Consider the following 23,104-nt stretch of genomic DNA (forward strand, 5'->3'; position numbering starts at 1 on the left):
GTAATATTCCATTGTGTAGATGTACCACATTTTCTGTATCCATTCCTCTGTTGAAGGGCATCTGGGTTCTTTCCAGCTTCTGGCTATTATAAATAAGGCTGCTAGGAACATAGTGGAGCACGTGTCTTTTTTATATGTTGGGGCATCTTTTGGGTATATGCCCAAGAGAGGTATAGCTGGATCCTCAGGCAGTTCAATGTCCAATTTTCTGAGGAACCTCCAGACTGATTTCCAGAATGGTTGTACCAGTCTGCAACCCCACCAACAATGGAGGAGTGTTCCTCTTTCTCCGCATCCTCGCCAGCATTTGCTGTCACCTGAGTTTTTGATCTTAGCCATTCTCACTGGTGTGAGGTGAAATCTCAGGGTTGTTTTGATTTGCATTTCCCTTATGACTAAAGATGTTGAACATTTCTTTAGGTGTTTCTCAGCCATTCGGCATTCCTCAGCTGAGAATTCTTTGTTTAGCTCTGAACCCCATTTTTTAATAGGGTTATTTGTCCCCTGCGGTCTAACTTCTTGAGTTCTTTGTATATTTTGGATATAAGGCCTCTATCTGTTGTAGGATTGGTAAAGATCTTTTCCCAATCTGTTGGTTGCCGTTTTGTCCTAACCACAGTGTCCTTTGCCTTACAGAAGCTTTGCAGTTTTATGAGATCCCATTTGTCGATTCTTGATCTTAGAGCATAAGCCATTGGTGTTTTGTTCAGGAAATTTTTTCCAGTGCCCATGTGTTCCAGATGCTTCCCTAGTTTTTCTTCTATTAGTTTGAGTGTGTCTGGTTTGATGTGGAGGTCCTTGATCCACTTGGACCTTTGCTGAAAATGCTATCTTTTTTCCATTGGATGGTTTTGGCTCCTTTGTCAAAAATCAAGTGACCATAGGTGTGTGGGTTCATTTCTGGGTCTTCAATTCTATTCCATTGGTCTATCTGTCTGTCTCTGTACCAATACCATGCAGTTTTTATCACTATTGCTCTGTAATATTGCTTGAGTTCAGGGATAGTAATTCCCCCTGAAGTCCTTTTATTGTTGAGGATAGTTTTAGCTATCCTGGGTTTTTTGTTATTCCAGATGAATTTGCAAATTGTTCTAACTCTTTGAAGAATTATCTCTGATTCTTACTGCCTTATGGTTCCCTCTCAGTGATGGCCATTAGGCCTTAGAGGGAGAGGTGTGATATGGCAGAATGATTTAGACTCTAGCACCCACAGACACTTAGTCTCTGCACAATGATCAGTTGTGCATATCTGTATCAATGTTCATTGACTACAGAAAGTTTCCTGATAAGGGTTAAGTTATTCAATAATTTATAGGCACAACAAGAAGAACTCAGGGGACAGTTTATGACCATATAACCATATTTTGTTTTCTTCTATGTCCTAGGAACTTGGGTTTTAAAAGAAATTAATAAGACACCAAAATAAAGGAAGTCCACCCACATAATGTAATATTAAATTTAATATGGAAAAATGGCCACCCTGCTTAAAGCAGTCTACAGGTCAAATGAAATACCAACCAATATCCCAATGCATTTCTCCACAGAAATTGAAGAAAACATTCCTAAATTCATATGAAAATACAAAAAAATCTACAGGCTAGCCAAGACAATCTTGAATAATAAAAAGTTTGGGAAGAAGTTATATTAAACAACCTTGGTGATAACAATAGAAAGGAAATTGATTTAAAAATGAACACCCTAACCAATGGAATGAAATGGAGGACCCCTATATATACATATTCCTATAGTCTCTCAATTTTTGACAAGGAGGAAAAAGAATACAGTGGGGACAAGACAGTGTCTTATTTAGGGTCTCTATTGCTGTGAAAAGACACCATGACTACAATAACTCTTATTTAAAACCAAAAAATTAATGTGGCTAGCTTATAGTTTCTGAAGTTTAGTCTATCATCATCATGGCAGGAAGCATGGTGGCAATAGGGAGACATGGTGCTGGAGCTGAGAGTTCTATATCAAGAACAAGGGCAGGCAGAAGGAGGGAATGTGATATTGGGCATGACTTAAGCATCTGAGACCTCAAATCCCACCCTAAAAGTGACACACTTCTAACAAGGCCACACCTATTCCATCAAGACCATACCTCCTAATTGTGTCACTCCCTGTGAGCTTGTGGGGGCCATTTTTTACAAACCACCACAAACAGCAATAATCTTTGTATTTGGGGTAGGTGTTTACATATTCACCTGTTGTAATTTTCAGAATTTTTCTAAGCTCTTATATCATGTCCTTGTAGACTATGATACAATCACCTCTTCATTGAGCAGTGAACATCACATGCCAGGGGATGTCCTCCTAATTCCTTCCTTGACTAAAGGACATTCATTCCTTGCCCTGAAAAGTATTGAAAGTGTAGCTACTCTATCACATGAGTACCCAATGTCATGGAAAAGAGAGGCTATGTCTACCCTCAGTGTTCTAACCTATGACCATTGGAATGACTACTAGCCTAACATTCCATGAAAAAAGTGAGCCTGAGATGACCACAAGTTCAGTGCCAAGGAGCTTAAACTGGGAGCTAGCCTGAGACAACCACCATTAAGGCAACACACGGGCCTTTGTGGCTCCCAGGACCAGAGGTAAGGCAGAAACTTGTCTGACTGAGGGTCCCAGACAGGAGTAGCCCAAAACAGATGACCCTCACATGGGACCACTCAGGTAGGTGGGGTAAGGAGCAAACCCAAGATGACTACCAGATTAGTGCTATGGGACATAGATAGGGATGTACCTAGCCTGAGAGGACAACCATTCAGACCTGGAACAGGGCCAGATCCCTCCCAGTGCCATAATGCATGGGTGCCACTATGAGGAGCAAGTAGTGGTGGAGAAAAAGATAAACTGAAGGTTGTGAGTGCAATGACGAGAGGTGAAACTGGAGACACAAGGGTAGTGAGTAGCAGCCTAATGTGAGAAGGTGATGCCACCTGGTACCATGGTGAGGTCCTAGTCTGTGCTGCCACTGGGAGCCTTGTCTGAGTTCATGGTCCTGCAGCAGCAGGGTCTGTTACTGCAGTGGCCAGGCAAATGTCCCTGGTCTGAGCTATTTCCAGGAGACATATTGATGTCTGAGGGCTGTGCAGAACTGAACCCACCCCTCACCTGGACATCCTGGGAGAGCTGGCTCTGCACCTCACCAGGGCAGCACAGTGGAGTTGGCCCTGATGGCAGGGGCATCAGTTAGCCTGCCCTGAGAGTGTGAGTATGAGAGAGCAGGCCACACAACTTGTCTGACGTTGAATGGCATGGTCAAGTGAAAGATCACACCTCCCCCACCTTGCTTCTTGACACCTGCAGCAGGCAGAAAACTTATACCTGAGGTCATCAGAGTGTGAAAGCTCTCCTTGCCCATCACCTGTTTCAGCACTCAGGTCTAGCACCTTACCTGGGTAGCACAGTAGAGCTGCCCCTGGATTGGAATGTTGTAGGTGAGCCTGCTTCTTCTTTTCTCCTGGAAGGTGGCACAAAAGAGGGAGAAATGTCTTCTTCCCTTCCTCATCCCATCCTATGGTAGGTAGGAGAGATTGCCTGGGGGTTCTGTGAGTAGGAGAACTAGTCATGCCTCTCACTAGCTGCAACATTTTGGACAATGAGCCCTGCACCTAACCTGGGCAGCAGGGTAGAGCTGGTCCTAGTTTATTGGGGCTGCTGGTGAGCCATCCCTGAGAGCTTGAGAGCAGGCTGAGCAGCTCATATCTCTTAAACCTAGATCCAGCACTTTGAATTGGTCCACCCTACCATCTACTCCATAAATGAATTGCTGGAGTACATGAAGGAACCAGTCTAACATATCCAAAACTTCAGGATCTCCATGACACAGGACAACAACAAAATTTTTGAGAGAAATCTAAGTGAGGTTCCAGTGTTGAAGAACAGCCAAAGCCGGAGGCCTCATACCAGACCAACGAGTCATTGCAATAAATATTTGCAAGCAAAGAGCCATAGTCAAAAGGGTTTACTGTGGGACACACTGTGCCACACTAAAGCTTCCACAGTGAGATTTTTTTCTCTGTTGCGGGGGATGAGTTTGCAAGGGTAGAGGACTTTTTTTTCATTCAACATTAATCCTCCTTCACATTCTACTCTGAGTCTTTGTGCTGGCTTTGGTAAGCACTATGGTTATATCAATACTGTAATACTCAGTTTCGTTTTGGTGTCATTTGTGCTTTGCTATGTTCCTCCTCAGCTTACTTCGACACAAGGAAGACAAATCTTAATACTAAGTAGAGATCCCTGAGGTATCATTACAAGCAGCCCACCAGAGATGACCACTCAGACACAGTTTAGGGCAACCAAAGTGTTTAATCTAGCTGGCTGGGACTACCCTTAGGTATTTAGGTCCTAAGTATATCCTGAACCAGTTATACCAAAGGGACTTTAAAGGCAAAAACCACATCTTGATAACTTAATTATCAGCTGCAGTGGGAGCTTTTAGGCAAGCAAGCAGTTTAACAGAAATTAATACAAGCAGTTAGCTGGAAGGGGAGGTTCTTTCCAAGTAGGTTAGTTAACTGAAGGAAACATAAGTTAGCTGAAGTATCTTGGCCTTGGGTCCTAGAATAGAGTTGGGTAATTTTTCATGGGATTCTCCGTCAAGGAGATCAAATCTATTTAAACCTGAAATAGCCTCAATACAAAATGGAGGACTCTGCACTGTCTTGTTTTGTCACGGGACCTACTTCTTAAGAATCAAGCTTCTTGAACCTAATTGACTATGGCATTTTTCCCTAAGATATAAGAAGGCATAAAAATGAGATAGTGCATGAAAAAGTAAAATTGTCACAAGATCATCAGAACAACTGTCAGTTGAATTATGCCTCAAATTTGCAATCCTTTTATATCTATTCTCTTAATCGCTCTCAACTATTTGACTCAAATAACTTTAACAAAACACTGTATGGTTTGACTATCAATAGAGCTTACATAACATTTAATAGTTTATGCTTTTGAACTGATTCTCACAGCCTTCCTGTGTACTTCAAACTTTCTGCTGTGTGAAGTAAGAAATCTGTAAGCTGCATTAGCATGCAAAATTGTGTGATTACTTCTCATCTGTTTTTTTTTCCTAAAGCTTGTTATGAAGGGCAAGCCTTAGTAACAATACTAGAATAGCTAACATTCTTGATGTTTTACTGTAAGCCAGTCCTTGTGTTAACCATTATCATATTAGATAGCACACTCAACAGGATTAATGGCATATACATGCGTTTCTCCTGGTCTTAATGCATAGGTACTGAATCATTATATCTATTAATCTTGAATTGGAGTCATTTCAAACAACACAATTGATACCAGATTAAATATTTTTAATACTCCAATGTGCTTTTTGAGAGGGTTAAGAATACCAGACAGTTTGTGATTCCAAGGTGGTGTTTGTTTTGCTTTATAGACATAGTCTGACTTTTACTTCAACAACTGTGAGACTTGGAATTCTTCTGAGCACTAAACTCATTTCACAATGTACAATTGCCAATAGTTGGCAGTCATATAGTTTCAACTTGATATTCAAAAACACTTGTCAGTTTGAGTCAAGAATCATTAAGTGAAAGATAAAATGTGCATCTATTTCCCCTTTTCTAGAAAAGCTAGCATTTGTCACATATGACTTATAAGGAAACTAAGTAACACTTAGTTAAATTTTTCTAAGACGTAATAAAGTATTTTGAAAATGCACTCCTTGTTACCACATAGATGTGTCAAAAATCCATATTAGAGGATAAAGAATCTTGAAATTGACATGCATTTGAAGGAACTGTTTTACTAGTCTATACCAGAACCATGTATGTCATAAAACAATTCACCTCTAGTAACTGAGCCATAAGGTGATTTTTGCCTCTGAGAACCACATGAATAAATGCATATTGATAATGAATATTGGTTGTTAAGATGTATATGAGCTCAAATTAAATTATAGGACACATTTCATCAATTTCTTTATGTCTTGTCTGGCATATCCCTGCTTGCTTGCCTCTACACCTCTTGGATTCCAATTGGATAGAAGACAACAGAAGGTCAGTCATCTTCAAGACTAGTGGAACTCTGATAGATATACATTGTTTCCAAGGATATAAAGTAGGTTATAATTGCATTTAGTTCTCATGAAAACTTTTCTCCACATCAATGAGAAAAAAGAGAAGTCTGGGGTATTTTCACTCAGTGAATAATATAGAGACCTTGAATGTGAATGTGGGTTTAATTCCATTGCTGTGAAACACACACACACACACACACACACACACACACACACACACACACACACACACACGGTCCTTCTATAATCTTTGCATTCAGGTTACCGACTAAATCACAATGCAAAGTTTTGTTCACTGTTTCTAGCACTGGGATTTGACTGCAGTGCAGCAGGCAAATGTACATCTTTGTACATCTTCTATGGAACTATATCCTGTGTTTGTGCTTAATCATAATTCATTTTTTAAAATCCGTTTAAGGCTTATATATGACAATTCAATATCCTTTCTTCTAGCATGTAAAATATTCTTCACGATATAGATGAAATAGAAACTCTGATGTGATTGGTCTTAATTAATGTGTGATTGAGGTGTTTCATTACCAAAAGCAGTCAGTACTGTTCATACTTCAGAAAAATAACATTAAAAAGCAACGTTGTTTCAAAGGTAAAAATATATTTGACTTATACAGGCAATACAATGGATATTATGACACAAAAAGTCACTTAAAACTGTGGTTTTCAACCTGTCACATATCAGATTCCTGCATATCAAATAATTACAATTCATAAAAGTAGCAAAATTATAGTTATGAAGTAATGACAAAATGAGTGGAGGGCACTCTAACATGAGGGACTATATTAAAAGGTCACAACATCAGAAAAGTTGAGAACCACTGTTCTAAAGTGTCAATCTACTGTTTTAGAAAAAAATTATAAAATGTGGGGTAATCAGAACATAAATACTGTGATCTGGTCCTTTCACATTTTATACACATCAGAACACCTAACTGTGTCCCCTAAAATATGTAAGATTATTTCTCAATTCAAAAACCAAATAGAGGATCTCTATCAGAGATGGGTCAGCAAATGAAAGCACTTGCTCTGAAAGCATGAGGACCTGAGTTCAAATCCCCTCCTAGCCATGACCATGTTTGTCTCTAGCCAGGAAGAGAGAGGCAGATTTCAAGATCCCGAGAGCTCCTTGGACAACTAACCTGGATAAAAGGATGAGTTTTCATTTTAGTAAGAATCCAGTAATGTAAACTAAAAGGTAGAGATCAATAGAGGAGGAAATCCCCTGTCTCTGACCTTTTCATGTATGTTCAGAAACCTGAACCCTCATTTCAATACAACACACACACACACACACACACACACACACACACACACACACACACACACACACAAAGAACGCAACCTCTTAAAATATTTTGCAAATCCTTGGCTTTGAACATTGTAAGGCATTGGTCCTCACAATTATAAATCAAAGCTCTTCAAATCAGACAAAATTATCTGTTACACTTTGTTCCCCTTCTCCCAGTTTCTTCCGTGGCTTGTGAAGCCTACTAATCACACAATCATCCTAGAGCAGTCCACAGATACTAGGGGAAAGAGGAAGTCTGAAATGTTACATGACAGTTGACATCCTGTTTGTTTCCCCTGCTGACTTTTATTAAATTGAAATACAAAAATACTTTCACTATGACTCTGAAAACATTTGGAGCAAAGGGCAGTAAGGATAGACTGGGAGTCATGAGGGCTGAAGAATTGAGTCATTGAAAATGGCTCGAAATACCACCTGTGTTCCAGTGTCACATATGGATTAAATTATAGGACAGAGAAGGAAGGCTGATTCTTACGCTAAGTGAAGGCAAAAGCAAGCATTGATGAGGTTCTACCAACCATGTACAATTTTCCATTTTAAGTGCAAGGAGGCTGAAGTACTCTTTGCTCTTTTAAGTGATATAATTGAGAGGACTTAGGGTAAAATTTGCATGGCAATTAAAAAACCCAAAATCCTAGTAGTTATGACAGCATTTGTCACAAGGTGTGCCCTTAATGAAATCACTTGTGACTTTAGGAAAAGTTAGCAAGAAAAGTAAATCCATAAATGACGTGTTCCTAAGCAACAAGAACATGGAAGAGAAAGGTCCAGAAATGACAGCAACAAGGCAAGCAGAGGTCCATCACTGTGTAGATAGATGCTCTGAAACAAAGCAGAAATCCAGAAAATGGTGAATCCTACCACATCCCTCAGTATTTAAGAATGACTTCCTCTCACAACAAACCCAATAACTAGTCAGAATCTTGGGGACCTTTATGATTTAGGGAGTCAAAGTCATTCAGGGATGGTAGAAGGATTATTATTCTGTCCAACTGCCATTTCAAAGATGGAGAAAGAGATCAGACTTGATAAATATGATGGACACACAAGGTGGGGCTAGGAGGATGCATACGTATGCAGAGTCTTTCCTTTGGTACTTACACAAGATGTACATTCATTACACAGGATATGATTGTCTTTCAATGTACTTAGAATGCATACGTATGCAGAGTCTTTCCTTTGGTACTTACACAAGATGTACATTCATTACACAGGATATGATTGTCTTTCAATGTACTTAGAATCTTAATCGAGATTTCAAGAGAGGTGTGTTCTTAATAGGTGGAGGCATTCCATGAGGTATGAAGACAAACAATGTGGGTAGGACTGGGATATGTTCAAGGATGGAGAGAAGTCTCTGATCAGGGAGTAGCTGTATTACAAGGTGCCAGTTGGAATATTGTTAAGGAATGGGTGTCAAGGGATTAGCCTGAATCCTCCTGTAGCAACTTGAAAGCCCTATATAGTAGTCACTCTGACTCACTCCTATACTGACATAAGACTATAGCTGGTTCAAGGAGGAACAGAAGATCCATGGCTACAGAGCATTGGTTCTAGAACCAAGGAAGTCATCACACATGCCAGAAAAGAAAGCATGATAGTGGTGCAAAAGCTGCATGACATAGGCAGCCTATAAACAAAGAAGATAATGACAGAGATCTCCAGGAATAATTCATTTTCTAACTCATGATGAGATACTTTAGGATTTTATGACACTGAATTTCTTACTTCACATAAAGTCTACAGTAAAAACATAAAATGATGTAATAATATACACATAGATTTGTAACTCTTTTGTCACTAGGTGTTATTTTTTGTGAAATAATTTCATTGCAAGTAAAAATTAAAAATAAATTAATAAACACATCTAGAAGTTAATTGGGGATCAATATAGAGTCAAAACTTCCAAATATTTAACATTTTCAACAAGAAACTAAGTTGACTTTAAGAAAACAAGCTTCCTATTGTTAGTTTGTACCAAAGACTTACAAGGATGCCAATAACAGAGTTCTCATGTTTATGTAAGGTTAGACTGGGTCACTAATGACAGAAGAATAAGGAAAAGAAATTCAAATTATGTGGTTTCTGCCATGTGCTGGGTGCTTTGCATTTTCTGATGGGAAACATTCTTTTCCTAGTTTTACCAATATCAGTTAAGGCATAGAAAATGAAATTTTTTTTTTGCAAAATCCATTATTGCAGAGACTTTCAGTCAGACACAATTTCCTTTCTCTTCATTCTTAATTACAAAATCCCTCCCTTTTCAGCCACATGCAGCACCCACATACTTGGCAGCCCATAATAAAGACTGGAATTCTCAGGCTTCCATCCATCTTCTGATAAGGTCTAGCCAATATCAGAAGGGGAAACATCAGGGCTGGGGAGATGGCTCAGTGGCTAAGTAAGCTTGCCACTCTTACTGAAGGATGCAAGATGCATTCCCAGGACCCATGTTAGGTGATTCCCAGCCATTTTAACTTTACACTTTTACTCTCAGCACTTGTGGCCACTGAGTCACTGATCTTAGTGATAGTCAGTATCTCTTTCATTGAGTTTTCGATCCTCTCAACAAGAGGGAAGTCATGCCTGGTGCTGAAAACTTAGCCAACTATTTAGGGCTGGTGAACTCATGGGTCCGAAGGAGACGCTACAATTACCACTCTACTAAAACCGAATAATCCCTAATTACACTCTAAATGTCCACCCTTATACCACAGATAAATGTAGCTCTTAAAGCATTTAGAAAGAAGATTGTTAAATGGATACTAGGGTGAGTTGGTGAGAAAAACTTCTTTCTATAGAACAATGAATAACTATGGCTATCTGGAGTAACTGCTTGTATATCCAAACTAGTGTAGATGATTCTGAATCTTCCAAAATACCTCTATGCTCTGAGCAGACCAGAAGACCTAGGGCATGCCCTAATGAGGATTGATCTGTTTTCCTGGAGCGCTAATGTCAGGAGCCTGTTTTAGGTAGGGATCAACTTTTATTCTTTTACATAATGCATAGCTAACATTTCCAACATCATTCTGTATGACTGCTCACCAGTCATACAAATCCCCCTTCCCTTCCACTTAAAAATATATGATGAAACCAACACTCCATGACTATACTGCCCACTCCTACTTAGATCAAAGTGTCTCAACCTCACCTCTTTCTTCTCACTAATACAGAGGGATGTGTTAATTTCTCTTCATTATCAATACATAAACACAACATGCACCGAATTAAAAATTATCTCTTTTACAGTTTCTTTGTAAAAGAAAATAAATTCTATACTGTTAAAGTTATTATATATTGAGAAATTTAATTTCTCTCCAAAAGGAATTTTATGCTTAAAAATATAACTAGTTCTTTCATTTTTATAGTTCCATTATCTTTTTTATTTATCTATCATACATTCATTTATTTACTTATTTATTTATTTGTTTGTTTATTTATTTGAGACATATTTTCTTGTAGTCCAGGCTGGTATCAAATTCAATAGCTGAGGATGACTTTGAAAACATAATCTTCCTGCTTCATTCAGCAAAGTCCTGAGGTTACAACTATGCAAGTCATTGACTATGGTGGCATAACAAGAAACTAAAAATGTCATCAGTTACGATTTTCAACAGAATCACAGTCTATAGACTAATCCCTAGCCACCTCTCTTGCTTGTGGTCTTCCAGTTGCTGTGTCTTCACACTCTGTGCTTTTGCACACAGCTGATCAGAACCTTCTTGATGTAGCATCTCTTTTGTGGAGACGTGGTACCTGAATTTTCTACCTCTACTCTTTGCTTTATTGGATCCCTGAACACTAATACATCAGTCACTAATCTTCCTTGTAAAACTGAGAATAAATTCATAGTTTGAGAAGTGTAGGTATTACCTTAACACCAAGTACATTTGTCTCTACTCCACTCCTCTGACCATGAGAGCCCATGTTTTCTGACTTACCACAAGGTGCTATCCTCTGTGTCTGGAATCCACTCAATGTACCCATTTTGTCCTTGAGTTCTCTATGTATCAAAATTGTTTCAAAAATGAGCCTTTGAACTGTAGAAATTCTGTATCCTCCATGGTCCACTATCTGACCCACTCTGTGTCCAGATAACTCCTCCAGATAACCTCCATGTTTCCTCAAAAAGGCCTCACTCTTGTTTAGTAGTTCCCTTCCTTTTTTGTATATTATTTATAGTTTATTGGAAAGGTAGGCTAAAATAAAAAATATTTGGACATAAAAGTTTTCTTTATTTTTTAAGGAAATCCAATACCTGCAAGGAAATAAATATTGAACATTTACTAAGTGAAATACACATTATTGAGGGATGATGAATTCATTAAGTCATAAATGTCTGTTGAAGCAATTTCCATTGCTTTGAAATCACACTAATTTTAAATCACAAATGAGAAAGTCATGTGACCAATGAAATATGTAGCTAATGCCAGCAAAAATCATAATTTATATCTAAAGATACCATGATAGCACTAGAACAGCTATTCATTATCTCTCAAATAATTCATTTATTGACTTCTTTGCCTTGCCCTATGTGTTTAAATTTTTTCAATAATTTACTTTTCATTCTTTGTGAGTTGAAATCAGCCATGTCTTTTTCACAAAATGGTAATTCCTTTCCGTTCAATTTCTATTTGCCTCAGCTTTGATAATTCGATTACACTTTGCCTTTATTTTTTGTCACATAGAAGAAATCAGTGCTTACCATCACCCACATGTAAATGTGTACATGCCTACACATGTTAATTAGATTACAATCATCTAAGAGATAGATTATTGCACATGACTGAATTCTTAACAATGTTGAGAATATTTTGTACATAACAGACATTGTTCTTGAATGACTGAATCATATACTGAATTGCGTTTTCCTATCTCAGTTCAAAGACTAAGAAGTACATTATTAGCCTTTTTCAATTTTTCCTTGAAGCAATTGTGTATCCTTGAATGTTTTTCAATTAATAGTATATTAAGTATCCATAATATCTTGTATCAATTAACTCTATTACCAACACAACCAAAACAGCTTCAAGGATATAACCAATACACCAGAAGAATTAAACTCACTGAAGATGCTGTTCTTCATTTTGATATTTACTAGGAAACAAGCAGGAAAGCACGTGCACAGTGCTTAGGATCAAGGAATTTATATTAACCATGCTGGCCAGGCTACAGGGTTGTCTGGCTTGTATCCAAGCAGTACAAACTCATGACTATCATGGAATCAGGACACCAGGGTTGTACTTCTATATCCAACATCTAGTATAATCAAATGGAATGCAGCACTGAAATATGAAAATCAATGGCTCAGCTAAATCAGTGTTCAAGTTGGCAATTCATTCTATGCAGCTTGTTCAGAATTGAGGAATTTGAAATCGTCTAGACCATACTTCAGACAATGAGCCACAAACGCCAATTCAGAAAATTCTGTGGTTGCATAACAAATTTCTTCTCTGAGTCAATGAAGAAAAGTACTATAATAATAAATATGTAGCGCAGTCAGACCTCGTCATGTAAAGTTCGCCTGTAACCGTATATTATTACAAACAACCAAATGCAAAGGGTACTAAAACCTCTAAGTGCAATACCACAGAGTACATAAAACAACCAATTAGAAGCTGTATTATTGTGCAACAATGGTTCATTAACTCTATACCAACTCTCAAATGTTGCTAAACAGAAAATAATGTAAACTGTTTATCATGAATAGTCATGTTTGTTTATTGAAGAGTTCTGAATTTTATAAATAAATGTCAAGCTACTCTAAAAATGCCCCCGTAACTTTACATATAAATATATACATACACATACTTCTAGGAAGTTAATGCAAATAATGTACTATCTTTTATGTTCTTCAATGAACAGTTGAAATAATTCTTTTATGTAGCTCACTAAATATTTTTAACTCTAGTACATCAGAAAGTAGCAGTCCATATCATTAAATTTTATATTTAGATTGATTATGACAATAAGAGCAAAATTGCCTCATAATTAGTAAAGACCTGACTCAAAAAAATAAATTGACAAATTATTTGCAGTGGAAGAAGAGATCACTAGGACTCTTCTTGCTTTTCTAAGAAAAAATTATGAACAATTTGTCCAAAGGAGTAGGCTCAAATTACACAAATTACACACACACACACACACACACACACACAACTATGTTAATAAACTATACTTTAATTCAATGACAATGTGAATGAAATTATTTTACCACCATTTTTAACATGAAAATTACATGACCAGATTTGAGGCTGTATATGGTATATATAAATAAAATAATATTGTTTTCTATGATAGTGACTATAGTTATTTGATTTCTCAAAATCATACAGCAGAAGGAAACAATCTCTTCAATGAATTTTTTCATTTACTTTCAACAGTGGAACACTTAAGACAGAGTTTTCTTCCAAGAAATATTACTTAATGACTTTTAAAAATAGAAAGAAAAAATAGCTGTCTAGTAAGAATCCATTTCCTCATATGCAGTGTGCTGTAGAAAAAAAAGATGCTGAAGTATTGAATAAAACTCTTAGCGTATCCATTCATAGAGCATGAACTGTAACTTCCCATTCATAAGAAGAAAAAGGGAAAAAATTTGTTCCTTTCATTCAAAAGAAAAGTGGTTGCAGTTGAATACTAGTAAATTGACAGTTATGAAACAAAAATATTGACATTCTCAATTGATTAACAGAATTAGTTTGTTTAATTTTATTAGTGTAAGAAAAATATAATACTAAATCATCTATGATTGTGGCTGTATGATATTGATCAAAACTTCATCAGACAATAGATCATATGGAGGAGCTAATTTCAAAGTTTTTTTTTTTATTAACTTGAGTATTTCTTATATACATTTCGAGTGTTATTCCCTTTCCCGGTATCCGGGCAAACATCCCCCTCCCCCTCCCCTTCCTTATGGGTATTCCCCTCCCAACCCTCCCCCCATTGCCGCCCTCCCCCCAACAATCTAGTTCACTGGGGGTTCAGTCTTAGCAGGACCCAGGGCTTCTCCTTCCACTGGTGATCTTACTAGGATATTCATTGCTACCTATGAGGTCAGAGTCCAGGGTCAGTCCATGTATAGTCTTTAGGTAGTGGCTTAGTCCCTGGAAGCTCTGGTTGCTTGGCATTGTTGTAAATATGGAGTCTCGAGCCCCTTCAAGCTCTTCCAGTTCTTTCTCTGATTCCTTCAACGGGGGTCCTATTCTCAGTTCAGTGGTTTGCTGCTGGCATTCGCCTCTGTATTTGCTGTATTCTGGCTGTGTCTCTCAGGAGCGATCTACATCCGGCTCCTGTCGGTCTGCAAAGTTTTATCATGCTAAACACAGCTATTCCTTTTCTTCTTCGTTTGTTCCCATCCAATTTTCCAAGAAGAATGAAAGATTTCAGAAGAACATCTCTGGACTTTGATTTTCATCATCTTGAGCAAACTGCTGATTTTTCTGGAGGTAACATTTCTTCTCCTTCTAAAAGCCAACATGTACACAGTACACAATTATGTATTCATAAGGACAGTGTTTTTATCTACTAATATGACAGATTAATCTGTGAGTAATTCAGATATTCTTTGCCAGAATTGACAGGAAATGGCTTGTAATCTTAGCCTCCAATCTGAAAACTTGTGTGTCTGTCCTCCCCACCCCACATTCATATCAGCATCTAACAGTTTCAGCATTGTGCACTTGTTCAGTTGCTCATCCAAACTTCAAATTATTCCCACAAACCAACTTTATAGGGTTTCCAACCATAAGTTTAAAATCTCTTTAATTATACCTTCTTGGCCTCAATATCAAGCATACTTCCCTTTTCTAGCCCAACTGCATATTTTAACATTTTTTTCTGGTCTACTTCTTGGCTCCTGATTTTCATATAAATTTGGCCAAATGCAGCTAGTAATAACCACGCTTCTGCCAGAATGCAGTAACCTCTTGACATTACCTTGTTGCTTTCAAATTCAGCCTCACTCAAATTAAAAACATTCAAACAAAATGTTGGTGAGTTCTTTGTCATAATTTAATACAAATGATGCCCAGCATTAGAGGAGACAATGAGTCATTTGCATCTGAAATCCTGTATCTGGCTTTTACTGCCTATATTCAATGCCTTTTATGCCCTACAATAACATCATCATTTAGGTGCTATGAGCCCCCAAAGGTTTAGTTTTCCTTATGCCATCCAAAGACCTACCTTCCTATCCTTTCCAATGTTTTCAAACTCCCTACTCAAATTCCTTTCTAAGGTTTTTGACCCACATCTTGGACACAGCCCACATCTTGTCACCAATTTTTGCATTAGCTTATGATATCCGAGAAGAACACAAGCAAAACAAAATGAAGATAGAATATTGGCTCATTTTGAAAGGTTTCATTGTAAGCTATCTTGTTTGTATTAGACCCATTAAGGGCTAATTTTAATTGTCAAATTGACACAACCAAGAATCAGCTCAACAGAGAATCTCAAAGACAGATAGTTAACATCAAGTTGGTCTGTGGGAATGTCTGTGGGAGAGCATATTTTGTTAACCAATGTACAAAAACCCAACCAACTATGGTGGTACAACTCCCTAGACAGGTAATCCTGAACTAGAGATCAAGCTGAGTATAATGAAGCAAACAAGTAACTAATCATATATGCATGAATTCTCTCTGCTCGTGACTTTGGATATGACATAGCTATCCATTTGAAGATGTTATCTCAATTTCCCCCCAGTGATGAACTTTAACCAGAAGCTGTAAAATGAAGTAACCTCCTTTAGGCCCTAACTTATTTTTGTCTAGATATTTTATCATAGTAATATAATAAATTAGAATAGTCTATAGAAAGGCAGAAACATCATAATGGGTGAATTTTGGATACAGTGAAGGAGCATTGTGCACTTCATGACAACTGGGAGGCAGAGAGGCAGGAAGGAACAACAGAAAGGAATATTCTGCAAAGTCATGCCACCAGTGTCTTACTTTCTCTCACCAGGTCCTAGTTCTGATATCCCAGTCACTCGCTATTATTCATTCACTCTTGTTTTCTCACCAATAGATTAACTTGCCAACAAAATGAGTGTCTTTTGAAATTGACTTAACACACTAAATTTATTACGAACCACATACTAATGCAATATACTATAAAACGTTTAGTTGACTTTTATATAACTGACTCAGATGTTACTCAGCATCCCAAGAGAGGAGCACGTTCCAGACCAGTGAATTTGGAGAACATTAAAGTTCAAACACTAGATATTCCTTAGTGTATGCTGCTTTTCCATTCTTCTATGATCAAAAATTTGCAAGGTAAATATTCATAAATCAGGGAACATCTGATGAAGCAAAGAAGTGCAGGCCGACAGGAGCCGGATGTAGATCGCTCCTGAGAGACACAGCCAGAATACAGCAAATACAGAGGCGAATGCCAGCAGCAAACCACTGAACTGAGAATAGGACCCCCGTTGAAGGAATCAGAGAAAGAACTGGAAGAGCTTGAAGGGGCTCGAGACCCCATATGTACAACAATGCCAAGCAACCAGAGCTTCCAGGGACTAAGCCACTACCTAAAGACTCTACATGGACTGACCCTGGACTCTGACCTCATAGGTAGCAATGAATATCCTAGTAAGAGCACCAGTGGAAGGGGAAGCCCTGGGTCCTGCTAAGACTGAACCCCCAGTGAACTAGATTGTTGGGGGGAGGGCGGCAATGGGGGGAGGGTGGGGAGGGGAACACCCATAAAGAAGGGGAAGGGGAGGGATTAGGGGGATGTTTGCCCGGAAACCGGGAAAGGGAATAACACTCGAAATGTATATAAGAAATACTCAAGTTAATAAAAAAAAATAAAATAAAAATTAAAAAAATTAAATCATCCAGTATTTCATGGCTGTCAACCAAAAAAAGAAAAATCAGGGAACATCTGTATTTCTATGAATCATTCTTTAGAATTATGGTTTGATGTGAAAATCTACATGTTCTTACATACAATGAGAGAGGATGCAGACAAATCAGTGGCTCATCCAAGTGAGTTACCATGACAATAAGTGATCCACTCTTTAGAACAAAATTTTTAATGTGAAGATACGCTCAAGGAGCTGTTTTCACAGTAAGACAATGAGAATTTTCTCATACATGCAAGACTATCAGGATTAGGGATTCAAGAATATTATCATAATTATTGATGAGACATGTATTTTCCCCAAATGACACACATTAATAAATATATTTGATTAGCCTCTAAAACAATATCTCTCCAAGCTATGATCTCCTCCAATAAGCCACACTAAGACACTAAAAGAAGTTCAGAATCAGGCTTACAAAGTAAGAAATATGCTAGTTTGGACAGATTTTAAAGTACTTTATAAATCTATTTCCAAAGACGTTGGTGAAGTAGAATGGGTAAGAATAAACCTTGCAGCTTCATCACATGATATTTCCTTGTTGTTGTTTTATGCTGTAGTTTGAAGGTTTTGTTTTTTAAGTTCTTTGAGAACTTCCTATAAGGTATTTTTGTCTCATTTATGCCTTTCCCGTACTCCTCCGAGATACATCTCCTCTCCCCTGCTGCTCCCTGCTTTGTGTCTCCCTCCTTCCATCAACCTGGTTTATCTTCTTTGAATATTCTTAGATATGTAGGCCTTCACTAAAGACAGACAACCTACCAAGGACTGCACCCTTAAAGAAAGACGACTCACCTTTATTTACCCTGTAGCTATCAACTCTTAGTAGCTTCAGTTAGCTCTGGGAGTGTGTGGCACCTCCATTCTCCATGCTGTCCCAAGTTCTAGGAATTTGCACCTACCCCTAATGTTGAGAAAATATTGTTGTTTCATAGCTATCCATCACCTCAGGCTTGATGGCCTCCCTCCTTCCTCTTCCACAGTGATTTCTGAACCTTGGATCAGTGACCGTGACTTAAATGTCTTCTTCAGGCATGAGTGCTTTATTGTCTTTTATTCACCATACCAAGTTCCATGACAAATTACATGACTTGTGTGTGTGTGTGTGTGTGTGTGTGTGTGTGTGTGTGCATGTGTGCACAAATGCACAAGACAAAAAGTGCAGACTTTAGAAAATTAGTTCAGGGACAGCACCATGCAGTCAGAAATAGCAAAAAAGAAACTTGAGTTAAGCAGAAGCTGATAAAAAGAATATTCTGAATATGACATAAAATATTCAGATTTCAAAAAGTAATAATTTAATCACAGAACCACAGACAAAAAAGAACCAACAGAAATTGTCGTTGAGGAATCTCAGACGTTGGATTTACTAGACTTATATCATCTATTCAAAATATCTGAAAAGGAGTGAAATGTGCATGGTACTACAAAGCTCTGACCCCGGCGAGTCAGAAATCTGAAGCAATAAGACCTCAAATATCACAATATTCAAATATCACAAATATCAAATATTACAGAGTAACTCGAAAGCAAGTCTTGGGAAATTAGTGAGAGAGACCTTGTCTCAAAATTTATAAATATACAAATAGAAGGAGTAGAGACATAGCTCAGTGGTTGAATACTTGCTTAACATGTTTAAGTCTTATGTTTTACACAAACACAAACACACACACACACACACACACACACAGGAAAACTAGCTAAAAATAAAAGAACGTTTAAGAACAATGTTTCATCAAAACAAACCACGATGAGGTGAAAAGTTAAGAAAAGAAATTTGAGAGACAAAGATGATAAGTAAACTATTACTATCACTCCACCAGTGCAATGGTACATTTACCTTAACAATAAAACAAGTAACTCTGGCAACCAATCGGCCAAGCCTATCCTGAGGAAGATAGAGCCCAATGTGTGTGGAACAGCAGCAAGCATACCACATTTAGTTAGGAGTTTTATGATAAAAAAGCAGAAAGAAATACATAGAATGATTTTTTAAATACATAAAATATTTTCAGAAATTTTATTTGAAAGAAATTCTTTAATTTGAAACTGTATAGGGGAAAATCAGGATCTAACAATATCACTTGTCATGCTTCTGAATAAAGAAGAGCCCAAAATGAGTAAGGTAAACAAAACTTAAATAGAAGTGTTGTGTATCAACAGCATTTTTTTTTGTGCTTCTGTATGAATATTTAGATATTTCTTCTATTTATGTGAATAATAGCATTGTAATTTCATGGGAGTTGCATGAAATCTGTAGATGTTTTTTGATAAGTTGGATATTTCTACAGTATGAATTCTTCTACATGAACATAGGACTTCATCTTTGGGGTATCTTATAGAGATGCTTTGACTTTCCTGATTGCTTCCTTCTCTTACTGTCCTGAGCAAAAGACATTCTAGGGATTGTGCCCTCAGATGGATATTTCTGTAATTGTGGATGATGCAAATCTCTTGAGTATGGTTTTAAGCATTTGTTTTTATTTGCACTAATATAAGGAGTGTAGAATTTTTGAAGTGATACTTTCACTCTCTAATCAGAATTCCTTCATTAGTGGATTTTTATTTAGTATACAATTTCTTTTCCAAGGCAGAAGAGATAAATGCAGTGTGTTTTATTTATTTATGATCTTTTACATCTTTGCCTCACAAATGTGGGGAAGCAGACCGTGCCACCAGAGAGAAGAACTAGTAAGATTGAAGCAGGCTCAAAAACCCCAGTAAATCTCATAATTGAGAATGGCAGGCCCTGAAACCATCTCCCAGTCAGGCTCTACCGGTCCTGGAACATGCTACCATGACACCCCATTGAGAGGATCATGACAACCAGTTACATACAATACCTGAAATCCTTCCCCCATGCAAATAAAGCATGCCTAACATCTTAGACTGAAACAACGGAAAGCATCTATACTAGGCTTTACCCCCAATTGTATATAAGGTCCCTGTCCACAGGGAATAGCATGCAGGAGTAATTTCACCCAGAATCTTCTAAGGGTGGCTATTTTATTGAGGTGTAATATTCTAGTTTTCTGCAGGCAGGGCATTCAGTCTTGCAGTAGTTGTTTGTCATGACTACTTGCCCCAGCTATGGCTTCTAGACTTCTGCCATAGCTTGACACTGCTTTCACTAGTACTGGGGCTGCAATGGTAATGGAAGAGATCTGGCTGCCTACCCTGCCCAGGCTTCCCCTTTGAGAGCTTTAACACTTTGGCAGTTCCGGCCAGACAAGAATCTTGTCGAACCTTTCGTTCTGGACTGGCTACAGATCCTCGATTGTGTCCTGTGTCCCCTCAGCTGCTGACCGATTGTGCTACGGCATCCTGGCAGTGAGACAGACACTCAGATATTGCACATGCATCTTTTGCCAGCTGAGAGAAATGAAAGTTTTCCTTATATGATACATTCAATCAACTCAGAAACATGAAATGGCATGCTATATCTATCAGATTTAATAACCCTTAGTCAAACATTTAAGAGAGGTTTACATTAACATAGTCTTTGTTTGTTACCATGAAACGAATTACTCTGAAAGTTAGTAGCTTGAACCTTTGTTTTTCTGCCTAGTCAGATATCTAGTCATATAGATATTTGATTTGTTCCTATATTTCAGGATCTCTCACCAATCTCAATTAAATGGTTAGACATCACTCACATCACATCAAAGTTCTGTTGCCCAGGAAATCACTGTCCTAGCCATTCGCATGGCTATTGTAAGGTTACTTAAGAGCTAAATTGAAGAACCTCATTTACTGCCAGATGGGCCCCTTAATGAAGTTCAACAAGGTTTTATAGTGCACTGAGAATGGGGAAACTATGTAGCAGTCTCATCTAATAGGATCTAGTTAGAGGAGTGGTTGTCACCAACTTCACTCTGTTGTATTTTGTTGCACATTTTCTTAGGAAGATGACAAAGACGCTCTAAGCATACTAGGAAGAAAAGCAAAAGACCAAAGAAACTGAAAAAGGGTAGGTAGGAAAGGGAAGTTAAGTGATATGGGAAGTGAAAGTGATTGAAGCCTTTTTGCCGATTAGCATTAAGAACTGAAGCACAGATAACATTTGCTGTGGAAGTTGCTAACACAGGATTGAAAGATAAATAAATATCTACTTATATTGAAATAGTAGAGCCTTCTCTAGGCTCTGAGAATTCATTCTAAACTCTACTTCCTTTCTTTTTTTATCTTTATTAACTTGAGTATTTCTTATTTACATTTCAATTGTTATTCCCTTTCCCAGTTTCCAAGCCAACATCCCTTTAACCCCTTCCCCTCCACTTCTATTTGGGTGTTCCCCTCCCCATCCTCCCCCCATTGCCGCCCTCCCCCCAACAATCACTTTCACTGGGGGTTCAGTCTTGGCAGGACCAAGGGCTTCTCCTTCCACTGGTGCTCTTACTAGGATATTCATTGCTACCTACGAGGTCAGAGTCCAGGGTCAGTCATGTATAGTCTTTGGGTGGTGGCTTAGTCCCTGGAAACTCTGGTTGGTTGGCATTGTTGTTCATATGGGGTCTCAAGCCCCTTCAAGCTCTTCCAGTCCTTTCTCTGATTCCTCCAACTGGGGTCCCGTTCTCAGTTCAGTGGTTTGCTGCTGGCATTCGCCTATGTATTTGCTGTATTCTGGCTGTGTCTCTCAGGAGAGATCTACATCCAGTTCCTGTCGGCCTGCACTTCTTAATAAATCTTTTAGTTTCCCTATGTAAGTAAAAACATGAGTTTTCCCTTTTCTTTCTTTCTTCCTCTCTTTCTTTCTTCCTTTCTTTTTTTTTTTTTTTTTGGTTCTTTATTGCCTGAATTAACATGTTTCCCAGTTCAATCTAAATATTTGCAAATGTAATATAATGCTTTTTAATGGCTGAATAATACCCACTGTGTACATAAATAAGTGCACCACATTTCTTTATTCATTTATCCATCAATGAATACATCGGGAAATCTAATATCTGGATAGCTGTGAAGAATGCAATGAAAAAATCAATGAATTTAGGTATCTCTAACATAGTGATTTTAAATCCTTTGGGTTTATATTACAAGTCATATGATTACTAGAGCATATGGTAAGTATACTTCTAACTCTTGGCACGCATCATTATATAATATAGCTTTTAAAGGGTACTGTCTTGTGTAATGGCTGAAACTAAATGTGAATTCTCAGTTGGGATGTGTGAGCACTTCCATTTCTCGACATCTGCACCATGCAAAGATATTTTGACTTTCTAATAACAGTAATTCTATCCATGATGAGATTATATCTTATGGTTTCAATTTGTATCACTAGGATGATTATCAATTACCAACATGGATGCTGGGTTCTATGGAAGAGCGGAAGTGTCTCTCCAGCTCCAATTTACTTTTTACATTGTTAATCTCAGTTTTATATAAATATAAATACCGTCTTCTTTTTATTCACCAAAGTGACTTCTCGCTGTTTTCTTTCCAATGTGGTTCTAACTGCTTACTGAAGGATAATTTTAGATGACTGCATTAAGTTTTGGCCATTTAGTCCTACCATCTGCTTTCTCTTTGTATTGGCATCCATTGGCTGTATTTTTGCATTCTATTAGAAATATCCTTCATTGTTGTCATGAGGAGTGATTGTCTTTGTAAAACCTAAATATCTCTGGCAGTTTTATTGGCTTTCCTTGGCAGGAATTAAAACTGTGGTATTCTGAAAGAGTGTGTGGAGGAGGCAAAGGTAAAATTTCAGATCTCCAACTTAAGTTCCGTTAACACCCAGAGGAGAGAAGGTTCCTTTTCAATATTGAATATTAGTGAGGGCATTCCGTTCTGTTTCACCACTGATCATTAGCACATATTACTCTGGTAAAAAGAGTAGATTAGCCTTATT

General features: G+C 37.8%; 1 non-coding gene across 1 annotated transcript; it reads left to right on the forward strand.

The window, feature by feature from the left end:
• Positions 1–2,346: 2,346 nt before the first annotated feature.
• On the forward strand, positions 2,347–2,475 carry LOC120095764 (small nucleolar RNA SNORA17). Its single transcript, XR_005491553.1, has one exon. It is a non-coding gene; the product is annotated as a small nucleolar RNA SNORA17 (small nucleolar RNA).
• Positions 2,476–23,104: the final 20,629 nt, after the last annotated feature.

This window comes from Rattus norvegicus, chromosome 11 (assembly GCF_036323735.1).
Source record: "Rattus norvegicus strain BN/NHsdMcwi chromosome 11, GRCr8, whole genome shotgun sequence".
NCBI classification, from domain to species: domain Eukaryota; kingdom Metazoa; phylum Chordata; class Mammalia; order Rodentia; family Muridae; genus Rattus; species Rattus norvegicus.